Source organism: Emys orbicularis, chromosome 4 (assembly GCF_028017835.1).
Source record: "Emys orbicularis isolate rEmyOrb1 chromosome 4, rEmyOrb1.hap1, whole genome shotgun sequence".
Classification (NCBI taxonomy): Eukaryota; Metazoa; Chordata; order Testudines; family Emydidae; genus Emys; species Emys orbicularis.
In genome coordinates, this window is record NC_088686.1 from 143,557,363 (window position 1) to 143,567,660 (window position 10,298).

Consider the following 10,298-nt stretch of genomic DNA (forward strand, 5'->3'; position numbering starts at 1 on the left):
GGGTCACACAGGAAACCTGTAGCAGAGAGAGGGTTTAAACCTGCATCTCTTGTGTCTTAGTTCAGTGCCTTAGTCACAAGACCCTCCTACAGTTCCAAGTCACCAGACTGAATACAGCCTGGGCTGATAGTGACTGAGAATTCTGGTCTATCGATAGCTGGGTGTGGAAGGAAGGTGCTAGAGCTCAATCTAATTCTTCATGGGCCAGGTGTTCATATTATGAAGAAACCCCACCGTGGTTAGCACTAACTGCAGTCTCAGCAGAGAAGCCAACGGCTGAATGGGTCATGGAGCCTGAATTACCCCTAGATGGGTCACTCCAGGACAGGGTCAATTCACATGGGCAGGAAGCATCATCTGATGCGTGCCCTATTCTGTAGAAAAAACACAGGACTTGAGGGCTGTGTTCACCAGCTCTCAAAGCAAAGGGGAGCACCCATCAACTTTTCTTTGCAGAGGGGTAGGTTGGGATGTGACTGCCCAGCTCTGATGTATTCAGCTTTGACCCACATGCTGCGCAGGGCGTGACGAATACAGTTAACTGTCTCCCACGCAAATGTCCAGTGCTTGCCCCTGTGCTGAAGCATCTGGGCAGAGCACAGCCGGAAAGGCCCTCACTTCCTGTGTTCCGTGAAGCCAGGGGTTCCTGTGTCAACAGCGGCTGACTTGGCGACCGAGTGGCCACCTGTCATGTAGAAACGGAGGACATGCCTAACATTTTTTCACCTCATTCTGGGTACAGCCCAAGAGCTCATTTAGATTCATAAAATGGGCTGGAAACAGAATGTTATCACAGGAGAACTCACAGGCCTGATCGGGGATGACGGGGTGGGTGGGGAGGGGCTGATATTAATGAGCCTGGAAACAACAGCAGTGCCGTTCAATCCCTTCACCCCCCTCCCCCTCACTTGATGGGGCTGCAGCCTCCCCACAAAGCCCTCAAGGAGCAGTGCTGAATTAATCTTTTGTGATGCCCTGGGTCAGCACTGAGGATGTAGATAATGAGAGCACCCAGAACTGTAATAATAAGGATGAAGAACCCATGAGCTTTGGAAAGGATATAAACTCTCCTGCTTCAGGGTATAAGCCCACTAATGGGGGTGAGGATGAAACTTCCCCTGGGTGCAGGTTATCCCATAGCTATCTCCTGGGCTTCACGCATCTTCCTCTGAAGCAGCTGGTGCTGACCACTTAGAGACAGGAGGCTGGACTGAATGGTGTGATCTGGTATAGCAATTTCTATGTGCTTATTTTGCTCTCCTTCTCTGGTCTGCTCCACCTAAGAGCAAGGTATGAAAATAACCTGTCCCACCCTTTGCATCATGAGCCAAATGGGTAGCTGGCATCCAGTTAGCCACATGGTTACCACTTAGTCATCCTCTCGGTTGTGGAGCAGCCAAGGACCAGTCTGCACTGCAAGCCGGAGCTGGCTTGTTAGATACCAGGTTAGCGTGTGACCAGACTATCACCAGGTTCCTTGACATACTGGTATGTATAATGCAAGTTTGGGACACTGTGTCCAAGAGATGTTCGTGAACATCCCCTGGGCTGTAACAAAGCACAACAGAGTTGGAGTAAAAGCACAATGGAAACTGTATGAAAAGCTGCCAGTGTCATATCTGGTGGCTTGGATGTTGACTCTCATGTCCCATCACCCCAGGCAATCCATCATTGCTGAAGAGCGCTTGCTCTTTCGACTCCCCCCCCCCCTGCTTTAACCGCCCCTGGATGCGGTCATTTCCCTTCCTGCTGAGAACTGGACATAGCTTCCTCTGGAGCCCGTCATCACCGCTCTTAAATCAGTCCTAGGGGTCTCTATTGAATGATGCAGGGCACTCCCTTCCCCACCATGCTGAGCTCATTATCTCTGCAGCCCCTGCTGTCCCGGGGAAGCCAGGAGACTGGAAACTAAACCCAAGCCTCCTGCACGGCAGCTTGGTGCAGGTGGGGCATGTGTAATTGAAAAAATTTCCCTGGGACAGTATTTCTGATGGCCACTAGCAGGATTTCTGCTCCATAGGAGGCCCTGTTGTTAACACCCAGCTAGCTCTCTGCATCTCACTGACTGCACTGCAGGAGAAAGCCTACAGGGCACGACAGCATGGCTACTTCGGGAGATTATAGGTAGAGTGTGAGTAGCAGGGACAATGGATCAGTTAGTGGCTATAAACATTTCAGCTTTCTAGCTCAGCTATATCCCTGAATGGCAGGACTGGCATATCAGGGAGGAGTGCAGATTAGAACTAAAGTGCATTGGCAAGAATTCGTGTGGGGAGCTGTGATGGGGTGACTGCTTCTGGGCTAGGGCAGGTGGCAATCACAGCCTTGGCTCTGGCCTTCAGGGCAGGGAACAGACTTTTGCCTAAGCCTCCTGGCTAAGGCAGCCAGCAAACACAGTCTAGGCCCCAGGGCCGGCTCCAGGCACCAGCTTGCCAAGCAGGTGCTTGGGGCGGGCACTCCGGAGAGGGGCGGCACGTCCAGCTATTCGGCAGCAATTCGGCGGACGGTCCCTCACTCCCGCTTGGAGCGAAGGACCTCCCGCTGAATTGCCGCCGCAGATCGTGATCGCAATTGCGATCGCAGCTTTTTTTTTTTTTTTTGCGCCGCTTGGGGCGGCAAAAACCCTGGAGCCAGCCCTGCTAGGCCCACAATCTCCTGGCTGGGGCAAGCCACAAACAAAGCACAGACCTTCTGGCCTAGGGGTGAATAGGCCACCACCCCAGGGGTGGTGTTGGCAACCAGGGGACCCAGACCCCCCCTACTCCACCAGTCCCAGCCCAGGGCTCTGACATTGGCAGATGGTTCCGCCACTGGGTCAGCAGGGATCCCACCAAAATACAGGGTCTCATGCTCTGGCAGCAAAACCGGACTACAATCTGGTTTCCCTGGGCTACTTCCTACCACAGACTGGGCGTAGGGCTCTGTATTCCCAGGGTCCTCCAGCTTCTCCGAGTACACGGCTGACAGCAGTCTGGGCAATTCCTCTCACGGGTTGGTCAGCTCCAGAGCTCTGCAGCAGGCTAGAGACATCTGCCTCATTCTGTGGTAACAGCCCAAGTGAGCTGCAGGGCCAGCCCTTTATACTTCCTACCACCAGGGCCGGCTCCAGGCACCAGCCTGGCAAGCAGGTGCTTGGGGCGGCCACTCCGGAGGGGGGCGGCACGTCCAGCTATTCAGCGTCAATTCAGCGCACGGTCCCTCACTCCCGCTCGGAGCGAAGGACCTCCTGCCAAATTGCCGCCGCAGATCGCGATCGCAGCTTTTTTTTGGCTGCTTGGGGCGGCCAAAACCCTGGAGCCGGCCCTGCCTACCACGCCCCTCTGCTTCCAGCACGGGGGCTGATTTGGAGATGCCAACTGGACAGCTGGTCTGGAGAGACAATGTTACCCCATGTAGTGGTCCCTTGGGCTCAGGCTCAGAGGAAGGTCAGTCTGCCTCACTACACCCCAGAAGGGGAGGACTATCTAGTGACCTGGCCGGAGGGCTGGGTCATGAAGAGGGAGCACCCCAAGCCGTGAAGAAAGAGAAAGGGGTCACAGCTTGAGTAACTGACTGAAGAGGGTGCCAGACCTGGTGAAAGCTGATCCCCAGAGCACGACAAGGAGGTGCCACCTCCTTGGTGGTGAGTGAACCCCTTCACAGAGGGAAGGCCCTCACATGTGTCAGTAGCTGGCTAGGAAACAAAGGGTAGGAATAAATGTTAAGTTTTCACAGTGGAGAGAGGTAAATAGCAGGGTCCCCCAAAGATCTGTACTGGGACCTGTGTTGTTTAGCATACTGATAAATGATCAGGAAAAGGGGGTAAACAGTGAGGTGTCAAAGTTTGCAGCCGATACAAAATGATTCAAGGTAGTTAAGTCCAACGCTGAGGGCAAAGAGCTACAAAGGGATCTCACCAAACTGGATGACTGGGCAACAAAATGGCAGATGAAATTCAATGTTGATAAATGCAAAGTAATGCGCATTGGAAAACATAATCCCAACTATACATACAAAATGATGGGGTCTAAGTTAGCTGTTACCACTCAAGAAAGAGATCTTGGAGTCATTGTGGACAGTTCTCTGAAAACATTTCTATGACTCCGTGGCCCTGGAAGGGGCAGGACTCTGCAAAGTGGACTGGCCAGAGGACTCTATGGTTGGAATAGGCCAAAAGACAGCTGGGGAAACTGAGGCAAAAGTTGCTGCAGCACCACAGCCATCCAGGAGGGGGCATGTTGGGCTGGCAACTTTTTCACAGGACCCATGCTCTAGAACAGGAGTGTCAAAGACCAGAACTGAAGGGCACTAGCAGAGCTGTATATGTGGAACCCTTCTCTAGAATAGCAGGGATGCTGTATGCCAGAATTGAGGATCACTGTCAGAGCTGTGAGGGGAACCCAACTCTAAGATAGCCAGGGATGCTGCATGCTGGGATTGAGGGGCATTGCGTAAGCTGAGAGGGGAAGTTCCCACAGTATCTGCATGAAAAAATGGTCTCACAAGCTCTACAATCTTAAAAGAAAAAAGAGGAGCCAAGAATGCAAGATGGCTGGAGGAAATGCTTTTGTAAATACTCTGTTCCTGCCTGCTCCTCTCACTCAGTGCTTGACAGTCATGGACAATCATCCACAGTCACCCAGGGCTCAAAATAAACCCGGCCCTTTTGAACAGAAGCCGGTAACAGAGCTTTCTTTAGAAAATGCAGATGTGGAATTTGGCCTTTCCTTAGCTGTGCTGCAGTCAGCCCTGTGTGCTCTGGTGTGATCCAGGCCCTGCTTGGCTGCTGCCTACCTGATGGCTGGTGGGGTTAGACAACCATAGACATGTTCATGTTCACTTTCGTAACTATTGTCAGAGGATTGTGAGCTTCATGGACATGGGATGGGGGGTAAGGGGAAAGGACAGAGCAAAGCTGAATACAATAGGGAGAGGAAAACTTCTCCACATACATAAGAGGATCATAGTAGTTCATGATGTAATGAAACTGAGTCCAAGCTACAAAGTTAAGATTCAGAGCAGAAGTTTCCCAAAGTTCATGTGTACTTGGATCAGGAGTTCTGGCTTAGGCCCATTTCTCTACTGGATGATAGTCTGTTTCTCTACAGAAACAGACCATAGTACCTCATAGAGCATGTAAGAGAATGAAGCCATAGTATCCGGCGAGGTTTCTATACTGTGCTCCGTTCCATAATAAAAATTACTTACCCATGTCAGGCTACATTTGATCTTTACAAAAAAGGCCAATGCATCATCCTTACACTGCACTTTATGCATTACCTTAGATCTTAAATACCATTTAAATGGGAGGCCTTTTAGGAGGCATATAACAAGCCCATGGGAAAGACTATATGGGATGGAGAGAGAAGCTATTCTGTAGGGAGAGATTTATAGCTATCAGGGTGATGTGTAACCCTGTAAAAACCTAGACAGGTTAGCGAGACTTGACGGCCAATAATGGCACTAGGGGGAAGGAGAATAGGTGTAGGGGAGTCCTGGCTGATGGGGGAAACCCCACGCTCACCATAAAAAAACGGCTCAGTTAGGAAGTGGGGCAGCTGGAGCAATGGGTTAATACTGCAGGCCTGTACCACTAGAGACCTCAGGTTAAAGCCTATCGAAAGCACCTGAGTGTGGTGGTTTCAAGTTGCATCTCTGAACCTTTATCTAGGACAGACACTGTACAATCCCAGCTTTGGCTCTGGACTGGAGGAGCAGGGCCTAGACGAGGCTCAGACCTGAGGTGCATTGGCAGAACGGTGTGGCACACATTCACCCAGCACCCTGCCTGCCAGTGCTATTTGCCCTTCACTTCCCCTCACAGTGAAATGTGCTTCATTGAATCTCATTTAAAGACATAACCCTGCGTCAAGGCAGAGGGAAGTTTGTGTGGTAGCCGGACACTACAAAATGTAAAGGACATTTTTGCCTGGCTTGCTTCCAGCAGGGCCCTTTTGCTCAGATTGCTACAGACAACAGGGGGCAAATCCCCCTTTTCAGGCCATAGTATTTGCTTATACAACAATGTGACCTGAGTTAGGATTATGCAAACCTGCAGCACTCACTTTGTTTATGCCATGCCAAGGCAAGAGGCTGAAACTTTCAGAGCAGAGACCACTGCTGGGGCCGGTCAGAGGAAGCTGCCTCCCACTTTTGGGGGGGAAGAGGGAGGGAATGGGGTGTGCTACATTCGTATTAATTTTGTTGTTACAATGGGTGCAGGATTAATGACATTATAGTATGTGGACTGAAATTACATGGAGGACAGATGACTGGAGTGAGTTCCTGCCCAACCTTATATATTGCAGTATGTCATGCCACAGACGCAACTAACTTGGGGCACTTAAAATTGAGTTAATGTGACTAAATACAACAAATACTTTAATGTAATCGATACACCTCATTATGCCAGCTTTACTTAATTGTATCATCTTATAGTACAGGGCATTTACTTCTGCTGTGTGCTAGTGGGAAAGGAGAATTGGAACCAGTTTTTTCACATTGTTAGAGTACGGGACTGCTCCGCTTTCATTTCACCGTGTAACCTTAGGTGAGTCATTTAGGCCCTGATCCTGCAAAGCACTTGAGCACCTGCTCAAAGTACAGGAGAAATTGTACTGGCATCAGCAGGGATAGGGTTAGTCCACTGCCTAAGTGCTTTGTTGAACTGGAGTCTTAGTCTCTGTATCTAAATTGTCCCATCTGTACCCTGGGAAATAATTCCCCTTACCTAACTTTGAAAGAGGCGTTATGAGACTAAACTAGCTCTTTGTAACTCATCCGGAGATACTTAGCAGAAAGTATGGCCCCCGGGCCAGGCAATATATTATTCTTATCTCCATATACATGTGTAAAGCCCTTAGCATCAGTAACTAATGTTTATTATATTCATATTTATATTCTAAAGAATCATCTGTAAACTCTAGTACAGGGGTAGGAAACCTATGGCATGCGTGCCGAAGGCGGCACGCAAGCTGATTTTCAGTGGCACTCGCACTGCCCAGGTCCTGCCCACCACTCCAGGGGGCTCTGCATTTTAATTTAATTTTAAATGAAGCTTCTTAAATATTTTGAAACCTTATTTATTTTTACATACAACAATAGTTTAGTTATATATTATAGGCTTATATAAAGAGACCTTCTAAAAAGGTTAAAATGTATTACTGGCACACGAAACCTTAAATCAGAGTGAATAAATGAAGACTCAGCAACCTTTCAGAAGTAGTGTGCTGACCCCTGCTCTAGTACTTATACTCCTACATTTAATGGTTGCACAGCTCCCAAACCATCATTAAAGAGAGACAGAAGGATCAAGGGGTAGAGCAGGACATTGTCAAGTTGCACTCCAAATACATGATCAGCTTGAAGGATTTTTTGTCAATCCATAACCCACCTAATTCTTAAGGTAAGAGTTAACCCTAGGCAGGCCTCTGCACATCTCTCCCTTACAGTTTCCCTATCAAATGGGATGACACTTACCCTATCTCACTGCAGATGGGTGCTTGTGAGAATCAGAGGACTTGATCCAAAGGCCATTGACGTCAGTGCATCTCCATTGACTTCAGCATACATTGGATTGAGCAAACTAACTACTATTTGTTGAAGGGATATGAGCGGGACAAGATTGCATTTGTCAAGGCTGCAGAGAATGAGAGGGGGCGGGAGATCAGGCTGGAGCAGGGAAGAGGAACTGGCAGGAACTAACGAAAGCCCTGATCCCACCACAGTTCTAAGCCCAGAGGCTGAGGTCTGCCCACCCACAGCTCCCTGCAGGATTGCAGCCTATGTAGTGCTAACAAAATGAAGATGAAACATGCTCTATTAAGCGCTAAGTCTTATTAGAAGTCTGGCTGGGAGCTGCTCTTTAATTTACAGCCTGATTAAGATAATTATGTGCTATGTGGAATGTTACTTTGTTTCATGCCCACTGCAAACAAGGCCGAATCCCGGGAGAGCTGAAGGTACTCTACCACTTCAGAAACCGTGAGGGGTCCACACAAAGCCGTGCAGGCAGGGGAGAAACAAAAGGCTACTTAGCAAACTCCCCCACCACTAAAGCCTTAATGAAACCTCAACATTTTCTCTATTCCTTTCTAAACAAATCAATGGGGACATTTTGGGAACATTCTGTTGCTCTTGGCTTAAGGCGGAATGCTGTGAAAGTGGTGATTATGGTTTCTACACTTCTTAATCTTCCCCTTTGAAACATGACAGCTCCTGCACAGTTAAATGGTGCTGCAACTTGGTGTGTCTGAATCAGTAAGGGAGGTGGTCTGCCTCCATCTCCAAGGCCTTGCCTACCTGCGATTGCAGACATTGTTGCAACTGCATTGGTGCAAACCCCTAGTGTAAATAAGCAAAACGTCAATCAGCCACAGTGCATTGGTGCAGCTCACTCTCTGCTTGAAACCACATCAACCTGCATTGGTGCAAATGGCAGCTTTGCCCAGAACTTAGTGTGTTAACCACTAGGTTCCCCCACACAAAGGTGCTTCCAACACCACCTAAACTATGAGATCACCATTTGGATTGGACGTCCATGTGGGTCTTCAATGTGCCGATCTCTGCTGCTGAAGGGTGAATGCGGATAGGAATCACTGGTGTAACAGTCCTACTGTTGAGGGTCTCCTGGCTGGTTCAATTACCAATGGTTCGTCTCTATTTTAGATTCAGCCTGATACTTCAAGGGACAAGGGGGTTTCAGGGGAAAAGCTATGTCATTGCAGCTTTCTAAAGCCACACAGGTAGCTTGTGAAAGTTGACTTTGGGGTGGTAGTCTCCCTACTTGAGAGCTGCCACTCCAAGCACAACAGGTTTCTTCTCAAAGCCAGCCACATGGTAGCACAAAGGAGAGATGCACTTGATTAAAGGCTTCTTGCTACCTAGCTCAGTGGGGGTGGGGAGTGTCAGGTTCAAGGGGAACCTCCTGTCAAGGAAGTGGCAAATCCTGCTGGATATTTAGGCAGACCCCTAAACAGTTTATGGAAGGAAATAGACAAAGTTAATTGACACAGGCTTCGTACAGAAAGGAGGGCACCAGGGAGGGGAGAGGAGGGCTGGTTGGAAAAATGTGGGTTTTTTCCTGTTTTGGCAAAAATTTGTTTTGATGGAAATTTTTTGACTAGCTCTAGTGAAGACCCAGGTGTGGAAATGACTGATGGCAGGGAAGAGATGAACCTCTTCCCAGCATTTATACATTCATGTTAGAATATTAAATAAAGACTGGGAAAAAATCTGCAATCCCATTTTTATTAGCTTCAAAACAAGAGCAGGTTTTATTTTTTATCAGTAATTTAATTTTAGTACATCTGTTGCAAAAAAACCAGTGTGCACATAAACAGTTTGGTAAGAAGGAAAGTACAAGAATCAGTTTAATAAGTGTTTTCCAAGATGACATTTCATTGTACCGTTCCTTATTCCTATACATTCTTCACCAAGAATACAGAGAGCACCTTCCATTCCAATGTATAACTTGACAGACATCTATGGAACAGTGCAGCTGAAAGAGGTTTTAGCTTGTTTCCAGCATTGCATTGCCTGTGTTAGTAGTGCATAAAGTGGCTTTCACCCTATTTGCACTTGGGGATAGCACCTGGATCAGATGCCCCTTCTTGGCAACTGTTTGTTTAATAACGGCAACTTTAGTGAAAGGGAACATTTTTGCAATAGCCTAAAAGAAGGATACTTAATCCTGGTCTACATTAGCACTTTCTGGGAAATCTCTCTCTGGTGCAAACCCCTGGGTGGTAACAATGATGAGTGCACTAGTGCAAAGCATGCGGGGTTAGATGACATGGTGGTAAAAATGCCAATGACCTGTCTACACTTAGGCTGCCATCATTACTAGGGCAATGGGTGGGTGATTTTCTGAAAAGTGCTAGTGTAGACACAGCTTTAGCATGCTAGGGACCTTTCCAGTAAAGTGCATCTCTCTCCTAGGTATCAACCTATTCAGTGAAAAGGGAAAACAGACAAACACACCTTTTCTTAAGATTTACTTTTTCTTAAAGCTGCAATTCATAATTCTGGCACCACGATCACATAGTGCCTCATGGAGCTTACCAAAGAGAGCTTCCATTGACCTCAGCTCAGCACCTTGCAGTGATTTGGGAATACATATAACGATCCATTTGGATGAAATTCGCCCGTGTAGAGGGCTGGGACAAGGTATAGGCACCACTTAAATCCTAATTAAATTCCTACTTTAGTGGGACTTAAGCCCTCCAGATAGGACTTGGGTGGTGCCTAAGCCTTGCACTGACTCTTTCCACCAGGGTGAATTTCGTGGTACAGTAAAGGAGTGGGGTTATGAAAGGAGA